The sequence below is a fragment of the Ascaphus truei genome, chromosome 3 (assembly GCF_040206685.1).
Source record: "Ascaphus truei isolate aAscTru1 chromosome 3, aAscTru1.hap1, whole genome shotgun sequence".
In the NCBI taxonomy this organism is placed as follows: Eukaryota; Metazoa; Chordata; class Amphibia; order Anura; family Ascaphidae; genus Ascaphus; species Ascaphus truei.
In genome coordinates, this window is record NC_134485.1 from 160,671,776 (window position 1) to 160,698,602 (window position 26,827).

Below are 26,827 nucleotides of genomic sequence, written 5' to 3' on the forward strand. Positions count from 1 at the left end.
ATAAGGAAGGACAAGCGGACATCAGCTGATCCCATGGTCGTTGCGGTTCTGTGGTTGTTGCAGTGCCGGGTAACACGTGTCATGAGTGTATGAAATGCCTATTATTTTCTGATCTGATGTACGCAGATATCTTACCATTTTAATATATGTATATTTTGGAACTTACTTCACCATATGCGTCTGCGCTTTTGTTTTTTGTGTTTCAAAAGAACAGGACACGCTGCTGGATAACCAAAATGTATTGAACCAACACAGGAGCAGGAACAGGAGCATGCAGGAGATGAGGTTTTCAGAGGAGAGTGCGGACAGGAAACGCAAGCCTCAACATACGTTTCGTCACTCCTTTTTCAAGAGGCTATATATATAAAGGGGGCCCCCATTGTAACAACTCTTCAGACCTTTGGGCAGTGTCAAGAGTACCCAAAGTGTTTAGAGTTTATTTTTGCATAACTTTATGTTTCTCTGCCTGCAAAACCTATTTTACCTTTGCTAAATCCTTATCACTGTGCATCCTTACTGATTACACTACCGACACACTTTATTGAAGTGTGGTCGGTACCGCAAGCCGGGAAATCTCCCGGCTTGCTAGTGGCCGCCCCTCGGCGTGCCGCGCGTCATAGACGCGCGGTCACACGTCATCGGGAGCGTGCGCCCGCTGCACGCGTGTCCAGGGGCTCCCCGAGGGAGCCCTGGTGTCCCGCGATCGCGGGACAGCGGCAGGGGGTTCCGGGGGACCCGGCGGACCCGGCAGCGGTAGGGAGAGCGCCCCGATCGGAGGGCGCTCTACCGCTGCTTCGGCGTGCGCCCATCACACTCGGGCGCGCGCCAGGCTACTGCTGCGGCACAGAACGGGCAAATGCTCGAATAAACTGTGCCGCAGCAGTACTTAATCAGTCTAAAAGGAAAAGGATATAATTTACACAACAGTGATGTTTCTGACAAGGTAGAATAATGTCAGTGTCAATTCATTATCATTTGAATTATTTCCTCTTGTATCTTGTTGAGAGAAATGTTATTACAGAATCAGACTTGTCTCACACATTTGGTGTGAGTTATTGTAACTAAAAAACATCTCACTCAGTCACAGCATCTAAGTTCTCATAGATTTAAACCACGTTTCATTCATTAAAAAGGAGCTTCGACCCATGGGTGCTATGGCAGCCTGACCGCTGGCCTGAGGCCCCAAGACCACCTCCCTTTTTCCACTTTCCCATTCCTCAGAGAGTTTTGACAGTAAGGGGTTAATATTGAGTGGGAATGGTTGGGCTGGCTGGGTGTGGCACATGGCCGTTGAAGTTGGACATGGGGCCACATATCTCTTAAGGCAGGGTGGGGGTCAGTTTCTGGCTCTGTTTAAACAAATTGTTGTTTATCAATAAAGCAGCTGCCAAATTTACTTCTAGTCTTTGCAACCTGGTGTTTTTGGGGGGTTACATTTGGGGAGGTAAGGGGGGATTAGGGATTTCTCAAAGGTTCAAAGGTCACCATTTATGGAGTAGGTTGTGTGACACCCATATTTTTGTAACACCTCTACCACGGCCAACAGAAGAGTGGCCACCCCAAAGCGTCCTAATATCTCTTTAGTTGTGTAGGTATTGCTCAGCAGTTCTTTTACCTTATTCTCAGGGTGCAGGAATGCGTGCAGGGCTGGTATGGTGAGCAATAATAGAGGGCGCCAGGAACTTTTCTTTTACTTTATTTGGACAGTCACATATAACAGCTTCTTCAGGGATGCCAAAGAGGCACAATTAGGCCACTTTGCATTATAGTGCAGAAGCAATACTTTACTTGAATAATGGCAGTTCCCACCTCACTGGTATCCCTAAGCAGGGTACACTCTTGCATGAGAGCTTACACCCTATTACCTCTGACAGAACAAAGGAGTCTCTTACCCCACTAGCAATTCTAAAGTGATACTCTACGGCCCTTGCTTATAGACCCTCCTTTGGCATACCTTTCCATTTCTATCGTTAGGAGAGCCACTTCCCTAGCGGAAAAACAAAGTGATCCTAACACTGAACATGTACTTATAGACTGACATGACTTACTTGATGAGATCCCTCTCACTCTGGGTTCTCTAAGATCTAGACTCTTCAACCCAATCTTATATATCCCACAGTGACATAACTAGACACTCTGATGACTAGGGGAAGGGTTAACTTTCTACAAAATAGCCTTCTTTAGTGACATACTAGGCACCTTCGAGAAGGTGGGTGAGGCTAAATGTAAGAGATGTGTGCAGAGGTACATTTAATGGAGACCAATTTGGGTGAAATTACAGTATATCTTTGCTTTATTGAGCCTGTTCCTTTATCCGGGCAAAACATACAAAACAACAAAATAACAAACCCCTATCCCATTGTAAGGGCTAACTTACTTTCACAGACCTTTTCTACAGGACTGAAGGGATATTCCCATTATCAGCCTATCACCCCAAAGTCTCAAGAAATACCTTAAGCAGGTGGCCCTCCATGTCAGTCTCTGGCAGGTTCCTTGGTCCTCTGTGTCCAGGAAATATATGTGTCTGGGTGTCTTGATCTCAGCACAGCCTTTGTGCTCAAGACAGTGTCTGTGTGCAGGCTTCTTGACACTCCTTCCGTCAGCCCACATGTGAGCTAAGGAATCTATCTCCTGTTTCTCACATCAGGCTTTTCTAGAGTCCTAATCAGCCAATTGGAGTCTGGTTGATTGCCTGTGTGCAATTAACCAGCTCGCTGCCGGATTTAGAGGCAGTTTATCTCAAACAGTGATAAGTCCCTGTTACACTAAACAACTGCCTTAATCACTTTGCAGCATATACATAGACTAACTGCAACATTTGTCTTTAACCATTGGGATTAAAACCTTAATTAACCTAATTAATTAACATAGCATACCCCAAGTGTTCTCCAGCCCAACAAATGACATCAGTATAATATATCCTGGGAGAGTGAACGGTATGTAGAAGTCAAGGTAAGATGAGGACCACTGTGGATAACTCAATGTGATGGCAGAAAATCTACATGTGCTGCCAAAACATTGGATTACTATGGCATAATAAAGTTGTAATTTAACATTGATTACCAAAACTGCTGCAGGCTTTCCCAAGAGTTAGGCTAGGTCCCCAGTACAGGCTACAGCACGCGCTGTGGCGAGCACTACAGGAACAAGAACCGTCCCTCATTTTGGGCCGGGCCCACAAGCTGCCTTGGTGCGCAATTTGCCGCCGCGATGCACGACCAGATTTTCTTAAAACAAGAAAATTGTCTTCAGAACTGGCAACAAAGCCCTGGCCATGGTTCAGCCTATGAGGGCGAACCCGCTAGGTGATGTCATTGCCGGCTCCCACCACACCACCCGTGGCTAATCTCCTGCAGCTCAGACACAGACTGAAGTGATTGGCTGAGTGAGGACGGTAGTATGTGTAGGCTGCTACATTCACATTTGCTTGCAGTGCTTTTTGAGCTGCTGGGCTATACTTTGTGTTGAGCCTGACGTCATGGCCGCACCCCCGTCATGGCCGCGCCCCCCTCCAATTTTGCCACACACCCCATGCCTCCCATCACTCCCTACAGACCTCAGTTTTAAGCTGTGCATGCGCTGCCAGGACGCAAGTGGCGCATGCAGCAGCCAACACCGGGGCTGTAGCCTTATAACACAGCACTAATATTTACTGCTATCATTCATGTTTACTACATTTATGGGCATGCTCCATTGAACCTGTTATAGAATGAATGGTATGATCATTCAAAGAAGATCCCCCTGTCTGGAAAATAAACGCACATTTTTTTTTCAGATTAAGGAGTCTGCTGCTTGAAGTCACAGTTACTCCTTTAACGTAACCTTTGTATTTTATCCCTCAATTCTATGGATGCTGGGACCTTTCACATGAACATTCCCTTTAAACCCACAGTATCACCTAGACACTGTAGAGGGAGAAAGGGGGTGGCCCGGTATTAAAGGGGTTGCACCCCATTTGGCCACCCCTGACCCCACCAGTGAGACGAGAGGTTAACTGGACTGAGGTCCAGAAATGTGATTTCACCCCTGTTATAACCTGTAAATGTGTATTTTCCTGTTTCCCCTCTGTTATTGTACATCAGTGTCTGCATCACACACACACTAGAATCCATCCGGGAGCACAAGGGTTAATCGTCCGTTAATACTGTGTCTCAAGGTATGGACAAAGCTTCAGAGAAATTCCTTTGCTATCAGGATGACAGATGGCCCTAGAGTCCCAATGGCTAGAACTTAAGTTTGGTTCAAAAGGTTTTATCACCCTCCCTGTCTATGAGGGTGGAGGAGGCGCATACCATAGCAGTTTTTAAGTGTCCCACTTATCACTGTCCAACACAGGTTATCTTGTCCAAGATCCGGAGGGGTAGCTGGGCTGGCATTCCATTTGCACATGTGGGGCCTCAGAAAGGAGACCCCAGAGTTCTACTGCACATGTGCCAGCTAGCAGGGGGGCCTGTCCTAAAATGTGTTCCCCCATCAAAGATTGGCTGGAGATAATTGCAAACCAATCACAGGTTCTTAATGTTACAGATAGAGGGACAAAAGGTTTATAACCTGCTGTTCCCCATCTATCCTTTGTCTTCATTTTTGGTCTTCATGCAAAGTCTTCATTCGTTTTCGTTTGCTGATATGGTAACCTGATCTCACCTGAATGATTTCCTGACTGCTGAGAGAAATGCTACATCATACTTCTCATTCCCCAACCCCAATGTAAGTGGACTTCTTGTTTGTTACTGTATTATCTGTTGTGTTCACCTTTATTCTAAGGAATAAATACTATTTATTATATCTTAAGCCTCGTTCAGTTCAAACCCAATTATTTGTGTGTAATATTAATAAGCCTGTGGAAGCTATCGTCACAGGCGTCTCCCCTCCATCAAAAATAAAGATCAAATTGCCTTTCCTTTGCCTCTTTTCTGATTGCATATATAACTGTGAACAAGTTTTTAAAAAAAAACTTTCATTTGCCTCTTAAATTGTGTTTTTCTGAACATTGATTGATAACGCTGCTCTGATCACGTCTTTTTGGAATTGCTGCTGCATTCTTTCTCCCTAAAGAAGGTTGGAGGAGAAAAAGCATGCATTGCATGTGCTACTGCACTTTACAGTAGGACTAGAGGTTTTAAAGTACCTTGTTTTGGGTGGTTTGGGGGGAAAGGGCATGGCATTGGGAACAGTACAATATGACTACAGTGCCTTGTATCTTCTGTTTTGGGGGGGTTTGAGGAGACAAAGCATGAATGCCATGGGCTACAGCACCTTACAATACTGTAGGACTAGAGGTTTACAGTACCTTAGGTTTTGGGTAGCTTGGTGGGAAGGGACATGGCATGCATGGATTTGAGCACTGTATCTTACCTGGCGGTATTCCTGGGAGAGTTTCCTGTACCAAGTGGGTTTTTTTCATGCACGTTTTCTTTGCCCAGCTTCAGACATGCAAAATAGAAAACAGAAATTGAAAAAAATGATTATACCATGACGCCAGTACAGTCCATTTTTAAACAGTATCTTCTATTTTTTGAGGGGGATTGAAGGAGACAAAGCATGCATGGCATGGGCTACAGCACTTTATAGTAGGACTAAAGGTTTTAAAGTACATTAGGTTTTGGGAGGTTTGGGGGGAAAGGGCATGACATGGGGAACAGTACATTATGACTACAGTACCTTGTATCTTCTGCTTTTGTTGGAGGACAAAGCATGCATGACAGGGGCAACAGTACTTTACAAGACTGTAGGACTAGAGGTTTACAGTACATTAGGTTTTGGGGCGTTTCAGGGGATTGGGGGGAAGGGACATGGCATGCATGGATTTGTGCACTGTGTCTTACCTGGCAGTATTACTGGGAGAGTTTCCTGTACCAAGGTGGGGGAGGAGGGGGGGGTTCCAGCACGTTGTCTTTGCCCCCAGCTCCAGACATGCAAACAGAAAATAACCATTAAACAATGAAATAATTTTAAAAAATCAACTGGTTTATTTTCAGATTAAAAACATTGGTGGCGCATCTTATTTGTAAATAAATGTATACTAGTAGTCATCAAACAAGTCGATGGACCTCCAGGGAAGAGCCCTTGTATGCCTCAAAAGGCTATTGATGCTGTCTCTCACGGTTTTCATAAGAAGACTGGTAGCTTTAAAATTGCACTTCACTTCATCCATAATTGTTCTCCTTAAATTTGCTGGAAGAGCCTTCTTTTATTTATTGTGCAAGGAAAGTGAGCGCAAACCTTAAATAACATATATATATATATATATATATATAAACAAAAACAAATAAATATCACAAAGAGGAGATGCAGCTGGTGTGAGAGATTTCGCAATCACTCAAAGTAACTTCTGGGGGGAGGACACAAAGCGCAAAAAACTTCCTCTCCAAGGTGGAAATAGCACAAGGAATCTCAAATAGGCAGCATACAGTACACTGGCGACACACTTTATTCGAGCTTGGCTAGTCCCACGAATTCGGGTATACCCGGGTGTATTGAGGTTTGTGACTGTTTTCTGCCCGAGTACATTGAGTTATTTTCCAAGCAGGGATTGAAGCATTTTATTCCCGCTGGCTGCAATACTGCACAGTATATATATATAAACTGCATTACAATTCATGAATTTATGCCATCTGGTAGACACGCGAAGCATTGCAGCCTATTAAATCCTAATCATTATCATTTAACAGATCAGCCGCCCATCAGCCAGGCATGAACCCAGGCTGGGTAGGCAAATGCAACGGGGCTTGTCAGAGGTTAGGAGTGGCGCATTCCAGGTATCTGCCAGGTACATACCGGGTATTTGCTCGAATAAAGTGTGTCGGTGCAGTATGTAAAGAAAAAGAAAGAAAAATAGTGCAACACAATTTAATTATAAAATACAGTCGAGCAAGGAGGCTCCAACACACTCACATGCTCCTGAATAAATAAAAGCAGTTTAACCACTGTGGGTTCAGACGCTGTGTGGTGGACTCCAGTCAGCTGTTACACGTCCTCTGCTTCCGCACTCAATCGGCGTCTGACGTCACGGACCGGCTCCCTCAGCTATCCAGCAGTGGGGGGAGGATCATCTGGTCCCATGGTAGTCAGCTATTTAAGCAAGAGTCACTGCCACGAATCCCTACACCCCTGAAGAAGTCCATACCTTGGATGAAACGCGTAGGCTTTTCCTGTGCGCTCAGACCTTGTTGAAGCAGTCAGTTCTTTCTGTGGACTCTCTGCTGTGATATCAGCTGTTTCACTGCTGCGCCCTCCCGCTTGGATATCCTGTGTTGCGCTTACTACCACGGAAAAGCCAGATGATCCTCCCCCCAATTCTGGATAGCTGAGGGAGCCGGTCCGTGACGTCAGACGCCGATTGAGTGCGGAAGCAGAGGACGTGTAACAGCTGACTGGAGTCCACCACACAGCATCTGAACCCAGAGGGGTTAAACTGCTTTTATTTATTCGGGAGCACATGAGTGTGTTGGAGCCTCCTTGCTCGACTGTATTTTATAATTAAATTGTGTTGCACTATTTTTCTTTCTTTTTCTTTACATATGCTGCCCATTTGAGAATTCTTGTGCTATTTCCACCTTGGAGAGGAAGTTTTTTGCGCTTTGTGTCCTCCCCCCAGATGTTCTTTTATTTATTGCCTTCATAATTGACATTTTGGGTCCACTCGCTGTACAGCTCAAAACTGACATGGTGTTTAAAGATGAACTGGGCATATTTCTGAGGTTAACCAGCAGATCTGATATTGTATTTCTCCTGGATGCTCTGGGGCAGGTCTCTCAGGGTGATGTCTGGGAGCTGTCATCTCCTCCAACAGATGTGTACACATGTATTCTGGAGACAGAGGGGGTGACCATGGGTGGGCCCGTTGTGTGCTTGGTGTTTGCACTGTGAAGGTCAAATCCAGGCATTGAGAGGGTGCATGGGGGGTATGCAGTTCCTCCATGGGAGAATAAGGTGCCTCCAGGCCACCCTCTTGCTCCTGCGTCGGACATACAGGGGCAGGGACTCCAAGCAAAAAATAAAGCCCCGCGATGTTCCTCTCAATCTTATCCAGATGAAAACCAATGCACCAATCCATATTCACCATGGTGTCCAAAAGACGATCCATCTTGGCCTCTATTTGGTCCCTGTATTGCTCTGTTGAGTTGTCAGTGATTTCGATACCACTGAAAACATCCAGCATGCGGGCGACCGAGCTGGATCTGGTGCAAGGAGGGCTGGTGTCACCCATTCAAATATCTGCATGGCTGGGTGCTGGAGGAGGTGAGCTGGGGGCTTCGGGACTTACATCGGCCTGGCTCCACCCAGGAGCCCTAGGTGAACTGGGGGTTTCCGGTCGAGCATCGGCGTTGATGGGTGCTGGAGCAGGTGAGCTGGGGTTTCTGGATGAGCATTGGTGTGGATGGGTGCTAGAGCAGGTGAGCTTGGGGTTTCCGCATGAGCATCGGTGGACAAAGGGTCAGAGCAGGCAAATGTTTTGGAATCGGTGGAGGTGGGCGATGGCAGTGAAAAGTGCGGGGCGTCCGATTCCGCCTCGGTGGGTGCAGGGGCACTTCTGCTGCCTGTCCAACCAAGTTGATCCTTGTGGATTTTGGCCATTTTCTTATTCACATAATAAGGGCCAGGGTTCATTGCCTTGGGAGCCTTCGGAACCTTTTCTCTTGGCACCTTTGGCTTGAAAACAGCTTCTGACTTTAGCTTTCTCGTGGTCGGCACACGACGGAAGAAAGCAGGTTCCTGTGACCGTAGAATCTGGGTTGATCCATGAAAGCAGATGGAAGAATGCACAATACAATATCTGTTCAAGAGCTCGTTCAGATAGAGATCAGCATGTTGGAGGCTATGCAATTTGTGTCACCTTTTATGCACTGTGTCTCTATTTGAATTTTTGGGCCGGCATGGACACGAGATGCAGGTGTTAAAAGTGGGCGTATACAGTACTAAACCTGTCGAGTGAGGTCCATTACATTATAAATTCTGTAGACCATCAATTCTGTTGATTCAATGCACATCGAATAAACATTGAATATACATTCCTCTGTGCTTGATTTATTTTCTAAAGCAGCGATGCCGAAGAAAGTTATTTCAATTGATCTCAGCATGAGAATAAAGGACATGTACAAGAAAGGACACGGAATTGTACAGATCAAACGCTGGTTACTGAATTCGGGCCTCGATTTAGCACAAAACACTGGCAGCTATCATGCCCATGATCAGGCAAAAAGTGTAAAGCGGAGTCCCCCAGTCACAACAGAGTAAGTATTTTTGGTTTCTTTCTGCAATTACTGTATTACTCAAAAAGCTTCTTGCATATCAAAAAGCATGTTTTTGTTTACTTTTTCTTTGCAATTTTTTTAGACCCAAACAACTACTGTACTACCGTACTTTGAGAAGAAAATATAAAATGTTTTTTTTCTCTTTCTCATTTTACTGTATTACTCTAAAAGCTTCTTGAATAAAAGCTGTAGAGAGATGCAGAGCACAGCAAGGAATAGCCAAAAAATCAGGCAAAAATAGATGATAAAGAATCCAGGGCAACTCTAATATAAAGATCAATTTATTGCAAGCTCAAGCAAGATGGAAAAGCTAGATGAAACACACCTACGCGTTTCATGCCTAAGCACTTTATCAAGGTGTAAGGTACAACAGAAATCTCAGACAAATTTATACATACCAATTCGCGCCATTACAGTGATGAGTGATGTCATCGGCAGGCGCGACTCAACACAGAGTGGCACTGACGCGACGTCCATCCCCATTGGCTGAATGGATCATGTGATGGCAAAATTCAACATAACCAACTTTAATAAGGTTTAAAAAAGCGAACAATTAACAAAATTAGAATAAAGATAAAAAAACATGTTAAAACATGCAAAAAACTATATAAAATTCATGCCAATGCCTGTCAGAACATCAGAAAGATATATTGACTATGTTTATATGGAATATATATTATTATCACCATTGGATTTCCAGAATGCAATATACATATTTATAAGCCATTCCTCAAAATAATAAATATGAGGAGGTACAAGCCTATATAGGTGATTTATAAGATACAGGAAATCTCCACATTAAAGTCTGGTGTATAGACAGGGGCATGAATGAAACCATAATTTCATCTTAATTACAAAACAATATGTGACAAAATTGCCCTATATAAACTTCTAGTAGTAATATATCTATACATATATAAATTATAAATATATAATAAAGTATAAAGAATTTGAATTGATAATACACATTTTATATGTGTATATATATATATATATATATATATATATATATATATATATATATATATATATATATATATATATATATATATATATATATACTGGTTTGTAATAATGTGGGACAAAAGATGACAAAAAATGTAAGTTGTGGTCAGAAAGATGAGACACCAAATAGTTAAATCGCTGCACTATTAACAGCACAAAAACATCAACAAAAACAGATACCAGATTACACAATACACAAAATCACAGCATCAGGGTGATGAGTTGCCAATTGGGATGGAAATATGGACATGGCAAGTAAGTGTCTTACTGTAATAAAGTATAGTATATTATAATGCAATACTTTAGTATGCAAAGTGACAGAACAGGGTTGATACTGTAATTACTGTGCCTTAGTTAGAACCGTACAGGTAAAGTGTTTTACTGTACACTACTGTACTGTACTGTAGGTAAAAGTATGGTTTTACTGAACCTGTCAAATTCCTCCAGAAATTTAAGTGACAAAGTTGCTCCAACGCTGGATCCTTTCCAAATGATAGTATATGCAAATAAACAGGATAGGGCAGGGGGTATACAGACCAATAATCCCTGAAGGGTGAGATGAGAGCTAAAAAAAACCAGTCAAACCCTCATTGGGATAGATCCTGCTCACAATGAGTACAGGCATACCCCGCTTTAAGGACACTCACTTTAAGTACACTCGCGAGTAAGGACATAGCGCCCAATAGGCAAACGGCAGCTCACGCATGCGCCTGTCAGCACCTCCTGAACAGCAATACCGGCTCCCAATCTGTACTGAAGCTGTGCACAAATGGGGAGACTATAGAGCCCGTTACAAATGTGTTATTTACATCAGTTATGCATGTATATGACGATTGCCGTACAGTACATGCATCAATAAGTGGGAAAAAGTAGTGCTTCACTTTAAGTACATTTTCGCTTTACATACATGCTCCGGTCCCATTGCGTACGTTAATGTGGGGTATGCCTGTATTGAGAAAGAATAATGAATAATACTCACAGATGCCCCTGTCCAAAATCCTGATAGGCGTGCAGCCACGTAGAGTGAAATGAATCTTCATAAACAAACAAAGAAAAAACTGGCGCACAGCCAAGAGTGGGTCCCAAATCAATGTATAAAAATCTTCTTTATCAAGGAGTGTATTTTACACGAAACGCATAGGAGGGTGTTCACCTCCATTTTAGATGGTTCAATAAAGAAGATTTTTATACATTGATTTGGGACCCACTCTTCGCTGTGGCCAGTTTTTTCTTTGTCTGTAAAATTCTTCCTTCTTAATAAATTACACAAAAGGTCTATTTATAATGCAAAATGCAACATCATCGTGAAATAAAAATGTAGTGATTTTGTAAATGTAAAAATTGATAAAATATGAGAAAAAATGCATAACAAAATTTTCCCTAAAATCCCTCATTTATTACGGCCTGCTCTCGAGAGAAAAAAATATGACTATTTTTTTTATTTGGGACTTGAATATCACTTTGGCAGTGAAGTCATGTAGACCATGTAGTATGCAGGACTTCTCAGGCATGTGTATGCGCGTGAAACCAGGCAAAGTAAATTATCGGCCAAGAACAAAATCATTAAACATAATGTTACTTTCTTGTTTAAGGTCCCATGGCCCGGGGGAGTGGAGGTGTTGATAAGGAGCTGGATGCCTTTTGCTCGGTTTACTGAGGGAGGTGTGGGGGAGGGTGCAACTCCGTAAATTATTTCTTCTTTGTGTAAGTCTGGGTTGGCCGTGTAAAAATTGATAAAATATTGTTGCCCAAATAAATTACACCTGCAAAGCCCAATTATACAGTAAGAAGCAACCTTATTGCTAAAATAATTATGTTGTGATTTGAACAATGTTAAAATTGATTAAATATAAAAACTTTTTACATAATGTGTTTCTTTAAATCGCTAATTTATGAATCCCTTCAAGAGAAAAAAAGAAAAAAAGGATATGCCATATGAAGTCATTCTAGCCAAATTACAGTGCAGGTCTTTTAACCAGTCATGAAAGACCCGAAGCATATGTAATGTGTTTTTCTGTGTGAATGTCCTGGATCAGCCGGGGGAGGTGTTGATAACGAGTCAAGTGCCTTTTCCTTGGTTTTGTGTGGGGAAGATGCAACTAAAATATTTCATCTTGGTGTAAATGGTACCTGTACATAATGCTGTGATGAGCGTGCAGGAATACAGTTGAAAGAAATCATTTGAAATGTTGTCAAACATAAACAACATTTTTCAGTCCCTTGAAGAGTCATAGAGAAATAAAAACGTAGTGATTTTATAAATGTTAAAATTGATTAAGTATAAAAAAAATGCATCGCATAAGGTTTTGTTTACAGCTCACAATTATTTTCTCCTTCTCTAAAAAAAATGTACTTACATTTTTTTTTTTTACTGTTAGATTTCTACAGTACTATAAGTCCGATTGGCAGTGAAGGCGTGAGGAACCAGGAAATATACATTTCTATACCAGCAGACAAATCATGAAACTGTCTTAGAATTTTAGATTGCAACAGTACAGTACTGTAGTACAATGCCTTTGCTTCGTGGGGGTGGGGGGAAGGTGAGATGCAACTCAATTGGTCTGTTTTACAGTACTGCACGGATGATCGTGAAGGATTAGAAAACAACTTTTAGAAGGATTAGAAAATTGAACTGTTTGCAAATTTAGTTATTTTATAAATCTTAAAATTGATTAAATATGTTATAAAAAAGCATCCCATAATGTTTTCCATTAACCATAAAGTGGAATAAAATCAATCAACATCTCAGTGTAAAATTTTATAGCAGGTTATGACATGTAATTGAATCACAGTGCATAGTTTGTTGTCCAAAATAATACTGTAGCGTGGCAAAGTTTTAAAAGCGTGAAGCTGGTGATACTGACGATATAAAGGTAAAAAAGGCAACATTTAAAAAAAAAACGATATAGTTCCATCGAACTTCATCCTTATCTTTTGACGCTCGATTTCAAAGTTTTGTTTCTGGAAAAAAAATTATGCATAAATTTCGGTAGTGCGCATGTGTAATGTCACCCTCTAGTGCGCATGTGTAAAAGCATTGATGGGCTATGGCAGGCATACAGTACACTATACCAGGCTGCTCTCCTCAGCGCCTCGTACAACCCCCCCCCCCACCCCTCCGCTCTGCCCTGGCGTCAAATGACGCGCAGGGTCATTTGACATCACGTTGCCATGATGACGTGTTGCTGGAAAGGAAGGTACAGTAAGTGTATTATTTAGCCTTTGTGCGATCCCCCGGCATTTAATTTAAATGTCTGTGTGGAGAGCGTGGGACCTCTATAACTGCCACACCTCTCCCCCCCAAAAAATGTAGCGCCGTCCCAGTGGAATTAAAGTTAATACTGTATAGTACATTATATTTACCTTCATTATAAACTTTGACAAATTGGTGGAGATGAGCCAATGTCAGAGGTGTATTATGCGTACAAGCTTGAGTCACTCATCTAGTCTGCATTATATACGTTGCCAACCGGGTGGAGATGACCCAATGTCTGGGGTGTACAGCATTGTGAGTAACAGCCGGGATCACTCATGTAATCAGCATTATAGTTGGAAGGTGCCTGCTGAAGCCTGTAATCAGGCGGGGCCAGGTAGCAAGGATTGCTGCTCATCAGGTTTTCAGTCACATTCGGCCGTTATTGCAATAGTATTGGGAAGCCGGTTTGGGTACCTGTACACTGCAGGGTCGGGAAGTACGTATAGGTACTGTATGAATCTTAGATGGATGAAACCCGACTTTCGCCTTTTTGAAGTCACAATGAGCAAACATACCGGCAAAAGCTGGGAGCACAGACCAATATCCTCTTGTACAGGTATATCCCAGAGGAGGGGCTGTGCGAAAAAAGCAATCATCATAAGCTAATGTTTCCCTTATCGAATGCTTCCAGCCACGTTGGTTCGGTGAAAATTTGAAGAATTCACATTTTTCAATTATATAGTCATAAATCTCTGCTAAAGTCACCTTCTTATCTTTTCCAGCATTAATTGCAGAAAATATGAGAAATGCATAACTACATTGTGGTTTGGTATAAGGACGTAACATGACTTGACTTGACATGATGTCCATTCAGCAATTGCAGGGATAGCAATGTAGAATAACGGGACAAGCATTGTGTATACTATGGAGATTTTAATTATGAAACGCCTAAATTTGATAACGTCATCAGCGAGCATGGTCAATTTACAATGGATGACTGTTGTGGCCACTCTTTTATCTAATTTTTAAACACCTGCAAATTGACTACACAAATCTCACTGGCTGTCCTCTACAAAGGGATTAATTTTGCCATCTGGTGGAAACACGCAGAACTTTACCCAAACAAATCACAATCACATTAATCACGGAAAATCAACAACGGTAAACATGCGTGTGATTGACAGCCTTCACAGAAGTTTAACGAGTGAATGCCGCGTGGAATACAGCAGACTTTATGAAAACAGTGCCGAGAAATGATCGAATAATGGCCGCTGCATCTGTATAGCAAAATTAGCTTCCTGAGAGAGATGGTGGAGATGCAAACAGAAAGGGAATCCAAAATTGATTAGGAAAGACACACATTATCCTAAATCTGAAAGAAAGTAAATGGATCTACAGTAATAGGGTTTGAAGATTCACCTCAAATAGAAATAAGCAGACTAGGGTCATCATGCACTAAGCGCCGAAAAGCGTTTAATCGCCATTTTATCGCCAAAAAAGCCTTTCCGATTCAGTAAGCGCCGATAAGTGGCCCAAATCGGCAATTTTTGTTCCCGATAAAAACTTATCGGCAGCTGGGTGCCGATAAGCCACTTATCGGCACTTTTTGAACTTGGCTGAATTCAGGTAGCCCCGATCAGCTGCTGATCGGCACTACCGAATTGAGATTTTTTCGCCAATCCGTCCCGCCAACTAAAGTTGGTGGGTTGGTGGGGGAGAAGCATCGGCAAGGTCGACACTTAGAAATAATCAGGCCTTTTTCCTGTCTGTGATTGATGCTGCATCCTAGGCAGGAAAAATGCATTTAAAGGCCACTTCATTACCTTAGCGGCTAACCGCTAAGGTAATGAAGGGGTTAACCCGCTGTGCCAGGTTTATTGTGGGTAGCGGGTGTTGGTGAAGGGGGTATTTGGCCCTTGTTGCTTGTCTAGGGCTTGCGGGGGGTTGCGGGTGCACTTAACCCCTCCACCCCCGCTACCCACAACAACAAAAAAACACACACAAAAGCCCTACACTAAATATATATATATATATATATATATATATATATATATATATATATATATATATATTACACCAACAACCCCTATACCCCCCTAACATCCACATATATGCACATCAATGATACTATAGGCTGGCGGGGGCCCTCAGGTGTTACCCGCAGGTCTGCAGTACCAATTCTGTGCCCCCCTCCCCAATTAATGTCAAAACACATAAATACGTATAAAGAAATAACCCCCACCCCCCCTAACACATACAATATAGTAATGGGCACAATTACTATTATCCACAAATGGATAATTGTGAATGTGCCCATTTTAAATACATAAAGAACAATAAATACAATAAATACATATAGCACTCACCCATGTCCGGCTGCCACGATGAAGGCCATCCTCATCTTCATCCTGCCCATGCCCCCTTCCAATGCTGCAAAACAGAAACAAGAAAAAAAACATCCAATTTAATGTCCCCTAACCCCTTAATCACCATAGCGGTTATTAACCACTACAGTCATTAAGGGGTTAAACCACCCTCACCCACCACTCGGGAGGCCTACATACCCTCCCCCACTAACCCCCCACCCTGTGAGGCCAAACCACCCTCACCCACTACCCAGCAGGGAGGCCTACCCACATACCCTTTGGGCCAATACCCCCTCCCCCCACCCCCAGTACCCACAATAAAAACAATACACAGCCCACAAAAAACATCATTCTATTTATTAAATACATAACCACCCCCCTGTGCCCCCCCATAAATACATGATTTACTATTTTACATACAGGGTTCATACCCCAGGCCCACGCGAGTGGGCCCGACGGGTCACCTGACAGACCTACAGGTTACCAGCAACTTGTTTCATACAGGTTCTGGAGGTCTGTTGGTGGGTCCCGCCAGGTGCCATGGCCTACCAGGTGGTCTCTGCGGGTCACCGTGGGCCACAATTGGGTCCCCACTGTAGGCCCGCAGATGTCTGGGAGCCCCGGGTCAGACCCACAGGTGTCTAAGAGCCTCGGGTGGTTCCCACAGGGGTCTGGGGACCCACGGGTGGGCACTACGGGTCCGCAGTGCCCTCACAGATGTGGGGCCACCGGTTCTTTCCCGCACACTACGGGTCCGCAGTGCCCCCACAGATGTGGGGCCACCGGTTCTTTCCCGCAGGTGCCCCCTGTGGACCCACCAGCCTGATACCCGTGAGATACCCGAGGATACCGCAGGTAGTCTCCAGAGGTCTCACGCAGAACCAAGGAACAAACCCTGAATGTAAAATAAATAAACCTGGCCTATACATTCAATACATACACCCCCCCCCAACACCTACAGTACAATAATGTGCAAAATAACTATTATCCAGAAAGGGATAATAGATTATTTGCCCATTATTAAACACATTAACTAGCATATTAAAATAAATGAAGTACTACTGACCTCATCAATAATTAGCCCCCGTCGCCAGCACAATCCTTGTCCTCTGTTGCCCACAAAATACATAGCCAATACATAGCAATAACATTCAGATATCAATTAACCCCTTAATCACCTTATCAGACAATAACCGCAAAGGTAATGAAGGGGTTAAGCCACCCTGGCCCGATACACAACTTTCACCCATTCATTTGTACAGTGGCTTCATTATGCAACTATATATATACACATATATTTATTTACACACATATTTATATATATATATATATATATATATATATATATATATATATATATATATATATATACACACACACACGATGAACCAATATACAAGTAAATGTAGAAGAGTTATCAAAAACATGCTCTATTACAAATACCAATTCTCCATACAAACACAATACAATAAAATCATATTTCCTGTAAAAATTCAATCTCCTCTTCAAATCAAAATCCTCAAATGCCAATCAAAAGCCTCAAATGCCAATCAAAACATTGCATTTACATTGTATACATGATGCATACAATCTATGCACCATGCACACTCTGACAATGAATGTTAACAATAGCATATTCTAAACAAAATACCAATACATCCAAACAAGTATACTATTTAAAACAATCAAGAAACCATAAGTCAATTAGCTTTCATCAATTAAATAACTAAACAATTTAAATTCCATCCATAACAATTAAACAATTAACTATTTCAATCGTTAAACAGAACAAGTTACCATCAGACAAAATATAAGTACCAAAAAGAATACAATATAAAAAAGCAAGCCTCACCCTGATCTAAAGTACACCATACAAGACCAAAAATTACATCTATCTAATTTTAAAATACATTACACACACATTTATGCATAGCAGCATAGCCAAAAACATTTTAAACACAGCAAAACAAGCTTTTATACAACATAATTTCTTACCCTGTATGTATATATCGATCTAGACATAGATACATACATACATACATACATACATACATACATACATACATACATACATACATACATACATTGGCAAGAAATGATATACGGAAAAAAAAAAATGTAAAAATCCCCCCCAAAAATGAACAAGTTAAATAAAATACATTTTTTTTGTTCACTTACCATTACTTGACCCACTCACCGACTCCCGTTGAACAGCTTACTCTCGAACCAATTCACGCACAGGAACCCAGAAAATAATAAACCATAAAATAATAAACATTAAAATAAAAAAACAAGACAATCCAGGGGTCTTGTATTTGTAATCCACCTTCATCTATATTCTTCTTTCTTGTATCTGCGGCTCTCTTCCGGGGTCTGTAAATATATATATGTGTATATATATAGTTGCATGATGAAGCCACTGTACAAATGAATGGGTGAAGGGTGTGTATCGGGCCAGGGTAGCTTAACCCCTTCATTACCTTTGCGGTTATTATCCGATAAGGTGATTAAGGGGTTAATTGATATCTGAATGTTATTGCTATGTATTGGCTATGTATTGGCTATGTATTTTGTGGGCAACGGAGGACAAGGATTGTGCTGGCGACGGGGGCTTCTTATTGATGAGGTCAATAGTACTTTATTTATTTTAATATGCTAGTTAATGTGTTTAATAATGGGCAAATAATCTAATATCCCTATCTGGATAATAGTTATTTGGCACATTATTGTACTGTAGATGTTGGGGTGGGTGGATTGATGTATTGAATATATAGGTCAGGTTTATTTATTTTACATTCAGGGTTTGTTCCTTTTGGTTCTGCGTGAGACCTCTGGAGACCACCTTCGGTATCCTCGGGTATCTCACGGATATCAGGCTGCGTGGTCCATGGGGGACACCTGCAGGGAAGAACCAGTGGCCCCACATCTGTGGGGGCACCGCGGACCCGTAGTCTGCGGGGAAGAACCGGTGGCCTCACATCTGTGGGGGCACCGCGGACCCGTAGTCTGCGGGGAAGAACCGGTGGCCTCACATCTGTGGAGGCACCGCAGACCCGTAGTCGGCGGGGAAGAACCGGTGGCCTCACATCTGTGGGGGCACCGCAGACCCGTAGTGTGGGGGGAGAAAGCTGTGGCCCCACATCTGTGGGGCACCGCGGACCCGTAGTGCCCACCCGTGGGTCCCCAGACCCCCGTGGGAACCACCCTAGGCCACGCAGCCACCTGTGGGTCTGACCCGGGGCTCCCAGACATCTGCGGGCCTACCGTGGGGACCTGTGACGACTCAGAAAATTCCTTCCCCTCCTTGTCCCTCTCCCATCTCCTGTTGCCCCTTCTACTCCTTCCCACTCCTCTCCTTTGCCTTCCACCTCTCTCCCCTTGCCACAGCGCGTTCCCCGCAGATCTCGCATACCCACGTGGTCCCTGGGTCCCTCCTATGATCCTCCCCACTCCCTCTCTCCCGCGGTGCCCGCATTACCTTCCCCTGTGGTGGCACACGTCCCATTGCCTCCTCCCTGCGTGGTGCCCGCGGCGCGGCGTTCCGCGTGCCTGGTGACACATCTGGTGCATGCGCTCCCTCAGCCCATGGAGGGCGCGCGCACATGCTCCTCCGCTGGTCTCCCTGACCCACCTGCTCCCTCCTCTCTGCCTCTGCATGCCGTCTCGCAGTCGCAGGTCACGTGCGCGTTCCCCTGCTCTGGGCTTCGTGCTCCTCCTGCATCCTTCCCTTGCTCCATGCGGTCCCTCTCTGTGTTGCAAACTGTGCGCACACATCCCCAGCTTACAGAGGGCGCGTGCACATGCTCTTCTTATCCTGTTCCCCATGTCTCCGCCTCCCAAGCCTTCCAGGCCATTCCCCTGACTGCCCTTTCTGTCTCCTCCTCTTCTCTCCCTGTCCTATCCCTGTCGTCTCCCACTTCTCTCTCTACTCCTCCCCTCTCTCCTATTGATATGCCCTCCTTTATAACCCCTGTCTGTCCACTTCTTCCTCGCTCTGCATAGTTCCTGTTTCCCTGTGTGTACATGACCTATGCTGTGCTCCCCCTGTGTTCCTATTGTTACCTGCTCCTGTGTTATCTTGGATTTCCCTGGCTTTGACCCCTGCTTGTCCTGGACTACTCTGCTCTCTGATATCCCTTTGAACCCTGCTACGCATACTACTTCGCTTACAATTGGCTTCCTAGGACCTGGCTTGTACTCTGACGATTCTAACCTCTGGACTACGGAACATTGGCACATGGACATGACTATTCTTATGGACATCACCATGCATTGCAAGTATAAACTAACAACTCTTCCAACAGGCCCAGCAACACCATAACACACTCCGGGCTTGCTCCCACTGCTGTGGGTGTGTGGTATCATACCGTTCCCACGTCAGTACTGGGGTCTAGCCAGGTCTGCGGGCATACAGGCATGACAGGACCCAATTGTGGCCCACGGTGACCCGCAGAGACAACCTGGTGGGCCATGGCGCCTGGCGGGACCCACCAACAGGCCTCCAGAACCTGTATGAAACAAGTTGCTGGTAACATGTAGGTCTGTCAGGTGACCCATCAGGCCCACCGGGGACTCGCGTGGGCCTGCGGTATGAACCCTGTATGTAAAAGAATAAATCATGTATTTATGGGGGGGCACAAGGGGTGTGTTATGTATTTAATAAATAGAATGATGTTTATTGTGGGGCAGTGTATTGTTTTTATTGTTGGTACTGGGGGTGGGGGGAGGGCGTATTGGCCACAAGGGTATGTGGGTAGGTCTCCCGGCTGGGTAGTGGGTGAGGGTGGTTAGGCCTCACAGGGTGGGGGGTTTGTGGGGGAGGGTATGTAGGCCTCCCGAGTGGTGGGTGAGGGTGGGTTAACCCCTTAATGACTGTAGCGATTAATAACCGCTATTGTGATTAAGGGGTAAGGGGACATTACATTGGATGTTTTTATTCTTGTTTCTGTTTTGCAGCATCGCAGGGGGCATGGGAAGGATGAAGATGAGGATGGCCTTCATCGTGGCAGCCGAACATGGGTGAGTGCAATATGTATTTAATGTATTTATTGTTCTTTATGTATTTTAAATGGACAAATGCACTATTATCCATTTGTGGATAATAGTAATTTTGTCCATTACTGTATTGTATGTTTTAGGGGGGTGTATTTATTGTAAAGTATTTGTGTTGTTGTATTTTTTTTGGGGGGGGGGGGCACAGAATTGGTACTGCAGGCCTGCGGGGAACACCCGAGGGCCCCCGCCGGCCTCTAGTATCATTGCTTTGCATCTAAAAAATGAGATATATGTAATGGGGGTATAGGGGTTGTTGGGGGCACAGAGGGTGTATGTTGTGTATTGCAATGTTTATTGGGGGCAATTGTCCCCAATAAACATGCTATTATGCCTTAACCCCTTCATTGCCTTTGCGGCTATCCGCTATGGTAATGTAGCAGCATTAATGTATTTTAATAATATTGTGTGGGAGCAGGGGATCCCCTGAGCTGAACAGCATTGATTTGTGGCTCAGGGACCCCCTGCTTCCCGAGTTACAGGCCCCGGTTTGGGGCATCGGTTCCAGTGTCGCCACCATTTTTAAAGCGTCCAAGACGCGACGTGGGCTCCATAAAGATGGCGGCGACACTGGCACCCGATGCCCCTTACCGGGGCATGTAACTCGGGAAGCAGGGGGTCTCTGAGCCAAAAATCAATGTGGTTCAGCTCAGGGGACCGCCTGCTCCCGCACAATATTATTAAAAATACATTAAGGCTGCTTAATTACCATAGCGGATTGCCGCTAAGGTAAGGAATGATTGTTTATTTATATGTGTGTTTTACTCATAGTGTAGATGTGCAGAGGGTCTCCGGAGCTGAACCGCTTTGGTTTTAGGTCCGGGGACCCCCTGCTTCCCGAGATACAGGCCCCTTTAGGGGGTGCCGGTATCCCTCTGCTTTGTTTACATTCCACGGTCACGTGATCAGGACATTTAAATGCAGAGGGATACCGGCACCTCATAAAGGGGCCTGCATCTCGGGAAGCAGGGTGTCCCCGGACCTGAAACCAATGTTGTTCAGCTCCGGAGACCCCCTGCACATGTACACTATGAGTAAAATTTGTTTAGAAAGATTTTTATTTTGCCTATGTTTGCGCAGAGAGAGCGGCGGGTCTCTCTCTGCTGCAAACACATATTGGCAGAAACGGCCTATCGCCAGGCTATCGGGAGCCAGGCTTTTTTTATCACTGGCTCATCTACATTTTGCTTTCGCAGTGATTCGGCAGGGATTCGGCATGGATTCGGCCCTTACTGAATACTGCGAGGGCAAATCGCCAAAATCATGCCGATAGGGAACACTTGGCGATTGCACTTTTTCGGCGCTTAGTGCATGAGGCCCTAGGTGGGCAAAGTAATTGTTATCTGCCCCCAATAATTATTTATAAATAACTCATTGTAATCCATTCCGTACTTCTAGCAATAATAATAGGAGAGCGGTAAGAGAGCAGGGAGGCCTTTTTTGACTGTCTGTGCTGTGGGAGGGTGTGACAGGGTGAATAAACATCACCAGCCCCATGCCGGGCAGACCTATGTATAGGTCGGCAGTGCAGCAGTGACGAGGTTAACTTTCAGCTGAGAGGTCTTTTTAATTAATCTGATCCCAACTGCCTCATCAAGGAGCTTTATAACCCCCAGGCTGTACACACATGCAGGGAGTCTGAAGCATGGAGATACACTGAAACTCTGGAGGGAGAACAGCTTGATTTAAGGTCTGTTTTCTGGGACAGTTTATATGATGCTAAATTGTTTCTGTGGAGTTTGAACAGAAAGGGCCAAGCCCGGCTCAGGACTTATACTGCTTTACGTTATATATGCTGAAGAAAAGCTCTTGTTATTTTTGTGTGCCATATTTTGGGGCTCAATAAAAAAGCCTTATCAAGAAAACCCGCATGTGGTTGCATGTACCCTGCAACAGAGGGAGAAAAATTTGTTGGCCATCTGCCTACTGGCCGGGCCCAACTTGCAGTATTGGCCGGGCATACCCCTACCCTTCCTCCACCCATCCACACTCCACCTATTAGTACTTTGCATGCAAAGTGGAGCAGGAGGAAGCAGGGGAAGCCATTGTACAGGCGTCCTCTCCAGAAGCTGCAGTGAGCAGAAGAGAGAAGACCCGCAAGTACCCCTGCAGAGGAGAATTCCCCAGCCACATGTCCTGCTGCTGTGGAGTGGCCCTCACACTTCTATCCTCTCTGCAGGGTGAGTGGAGACGGTAACGGCATGGGGCACTGGAAAGCTGCAGATAGGGACTTTAGGGGCTTTGAGAGTGTTGTTGGGGAATAGGAGGATGGCGGGGACCCCTATTCATCACAGTAGAATTCCCCTTCATAGATAAATGGAGGATCAAAAAACACAAGCAGTGAGACTATACATTTTTCCCCAAACCTCCATGACTCATATTTTAGATTGGATTATTTATTTGGGACTCCTGATGTTCTAGATACTATACTATTGGACCTATTACCTGGTTAGATCATGCTGCGGTGGAAATTATACTTAAGATTCCTTTTCTGATACAACAGCCACAACAGTGGAGACTAAATGATTAATAGCTTATTCTCCCAGATATAGTATAGACAAGAAAATAGCATAAAACTTAGACAAACTTTTCTAGTTTAATATGAGAACTCTCCTTCACCTTATGGGAAGCCCACAAGGCATCAATCATGAGTACGCTTAGCGACACATCTCAGACCAAAAATGAGAGATTAATTGGTATCCTCTGTCCATAATTATCTTACTAGGGCAGCCATGTAAACGATATAATTCCTTGAAGAGAACTTTCGCCATCTCGAGCTTTGGGCAAAAGAGGAAGTGGCACGAAGTAAGCAAGATTTGAAAAGGAAATCGTGATTGTTAAAATTACGGTTGAACCCTCAGTGGGAGGTAAATCTACAATAAAGTCCATAGAGATACAGGTCCAGGACTGATTAGGACAGTAAATCGATTGTAGTAACCGGTCGTAAGCTGGTTGTTGTCACGCGTGTTTCATTCGCGCACAAGATTCACAGCAGCTAATGAATAGAGCAGCACCCTGCAGAAGCTCTGGCCATCAAAATATTTTTTGGAGCAATTCAACAGTCTTTGTGACCCTCTAGTGACCAGCAGTTGGTAGGTCCTGATAGCATTGAAGGACTTGCAGGCATTATGTGTTGGTGGCGATATAAAGTCTACAGTATTCATAAACCACAGACACATGATCGAAATCCTTAAATTACGGAGTCGGCTACGTTGAACTCTTTTAACAAAGCTGTCCTTTTCACATGGTGAAAAAATGGCGCATATTTGGACTACAGACAGTTCTTCTGCAGGATATAGAACCAATTAGGAAGATATCAGTAAAATCGTAGGTTAATCTTCACATGAAAGAGCATCCGCTTTCCAAATATACTGTCGTGGTTTGTAGTTACTTTGAATAATTAATAGGAAAATTATAAGGCCCAGCGAGCCAGACATTGATAGGAACAGTGGACATTCTGCAAATGTGTTAAGTTCTTATGATCAGTCAAAACTTCCACCTGATGCTCCACCACCTACAAAACATGTCTCCATTCAAGGAATGCTGCTCGGATGGCCAACAAGTTAATTTCAGCATTGGACAACTTTCACGACAGAAAGGCGATGTAGTGGACGAAATAATCCGCAGGAGAACATTGCTAAATACCTCCATGACGATGCTACTAGGTAACTAGAGAAGATGAGAATGTCATAAAGATATAGAAAAACAAGTGACAGGCAGGCGCACGAAGGGATAATGAACACTTTATTGTTAAAAGCGAATAAGACAGTGGGCAAACAGCCTCCACTGATACAGGGTAATAACAAACTGAAATTAAAGAAAATATTAGAATGTGTTAGAATAACTGGTTAATACACTAGTATGATTGGGGGATAACACCGGGTCAACACTGAATCTCACTAGCACTACAGAAAGAATCCGGACCAGTCTGAGTACATACCCCGTTTGAAGCGTGGAGACCCGCTCCCACCGACTGCAAAACTCCACAGGAACTGCCACACGTGACCTCTACGCGTTTCGCACGTAGTGCTTCGTCAGGAGATCACGTGATAGCGCTGTCCCTGCAGTTTAAATAAAGAGCAGCAGCCAATGAATCTAACACTAATGAGGAAAGTTGATACAGATGTAATTCAAGTGAAGTATAATGGAGTCTCCTATGGTGCATAAAATGAATGAAAAAAACAGATTTTAAATTGAAATTATACAATAGCAGTAGCTGGGTCCCATGTATAACTCTAAAGTGACTTATTGCCTTTAAAAATGAATCACAGGACATTAACCAAAAACTATCATGTCCATATTAAATTAATAATTAAAACATATATTTATACACATATTTTAAAATGTTTAAAAATATTTAAAAATACATATTTATTTAAAATTCTTAAAACATCAAAAAAGTCACATATAAAAACCCCAATTTTTCACCTAACGATTTATTCTTTAAGGAAAGGGACCAATTCTATATAATCATTAAGACCATGCGGAAATCTAGTTTGCATGGTATAAATCCTGAATTGCTCCCTTCTACTTAAACGTAAATCTCTGTTGCCTAAACGCTGATTGGCAGTAATGACTTCAATGCCTATAAAAGAAATGCCACTCGGGTCACACTGATGACTATCATGGAAATGCTTTAAAATATGGGTTAAGGGCATATGTTTGTCGATTAATTTTTGCACATTTTTAATGTTTCTCATATGTTCCATTACTCGGACTTTCATACACCGTTTTGTTTTACCAATGTACTGTAACCCACATTTACACTGGAGTGCATAAACCACATAGGTAGTGGAACAATTTATAAAATGATTGATTTTAAAACTCCGTTTTGTAGTAAAAGAAACAACATCTTTTTTATTCAGCAAATTGGGGCATATCTTACATTTACTACATTTATAATGTGATTCATTTTTAAAGGCAATAAGTCACTTTAGAGTTATACATGGGACCCAGCTACTGCTATTGTATCATTTCAATTTAAAATCTGTTTTTTTAATTAATTTTATGCACCATAGGAGACTTCATTATACTTCACTTGAATTACATCTGTGAAACGCGTAGAGGTCACGTGTGGCAGTTCCTGTGGAGTTTTGCAGTCGGTGGGAGCGGGTCTCCACGCTTCAAACGGGTTATGTACTCAGACTGGTCCGGATCCTTTCTGTAGTGCTAGTGAGATTCAGTGTTGACCCGGTGCTATCCCCCGATCATACTAGTGTATTAACCAGTTATTCTAACACTTATTCTAATATTTTCTTTAATTTCGGTTTGTTATTTTATATCAGTGGAGGCTGTTTGCCCACTGTCTTATTCTCTTTTAACAATAAAGTGTTCATTATCCCTTAGTGCGCCTGCCTGCCACATGTTTTTCTTGTCTGTGAGCCCCCTTTTGTGGGAGCTCAACTTTATAGGGGATGTGTGGAACTCCCCCAGACTAACGGCTGCAAGAGGGACTTTTTACAGTGACATCTTTAGCGCGGAACAACATATCTACGTCATAAAGATATACTACAAGGAACTGATCGAAAATGTCCTAAAATATATTGTTTACGAAATGGTGAAAGGTGGCAGGACATTTCAAAGACCAAAGGACATAATCCAATATTCAAAGTGTCTGAACAGTGTTTGGAAGGCCATTTTCCATTCGATGCCAGCCCGCATGTGAACTAAGTTATAGGACATACGAAGATCTAATTTAGTAAAGACAGAGGTGTCCTTTAATTGTTCCACCAATTCCAGAATTAGCTGTTGTGGTATCTATTCTTGATTGTGATCTTGTTCAGAGCATGGGAGTCTATACATAGTCTCAATGTTCCCTCTTTTTTAGGGACAAAAAATAGGGGTGACCCAGCAGAAGACTTAGACAGAGTAATACACTCCCTTTCCAGGTTTTTATTTATGTATTGGCACAATACTCTGGTCTCTGGACCAGAAAGAGGGTAACTATGACTAAC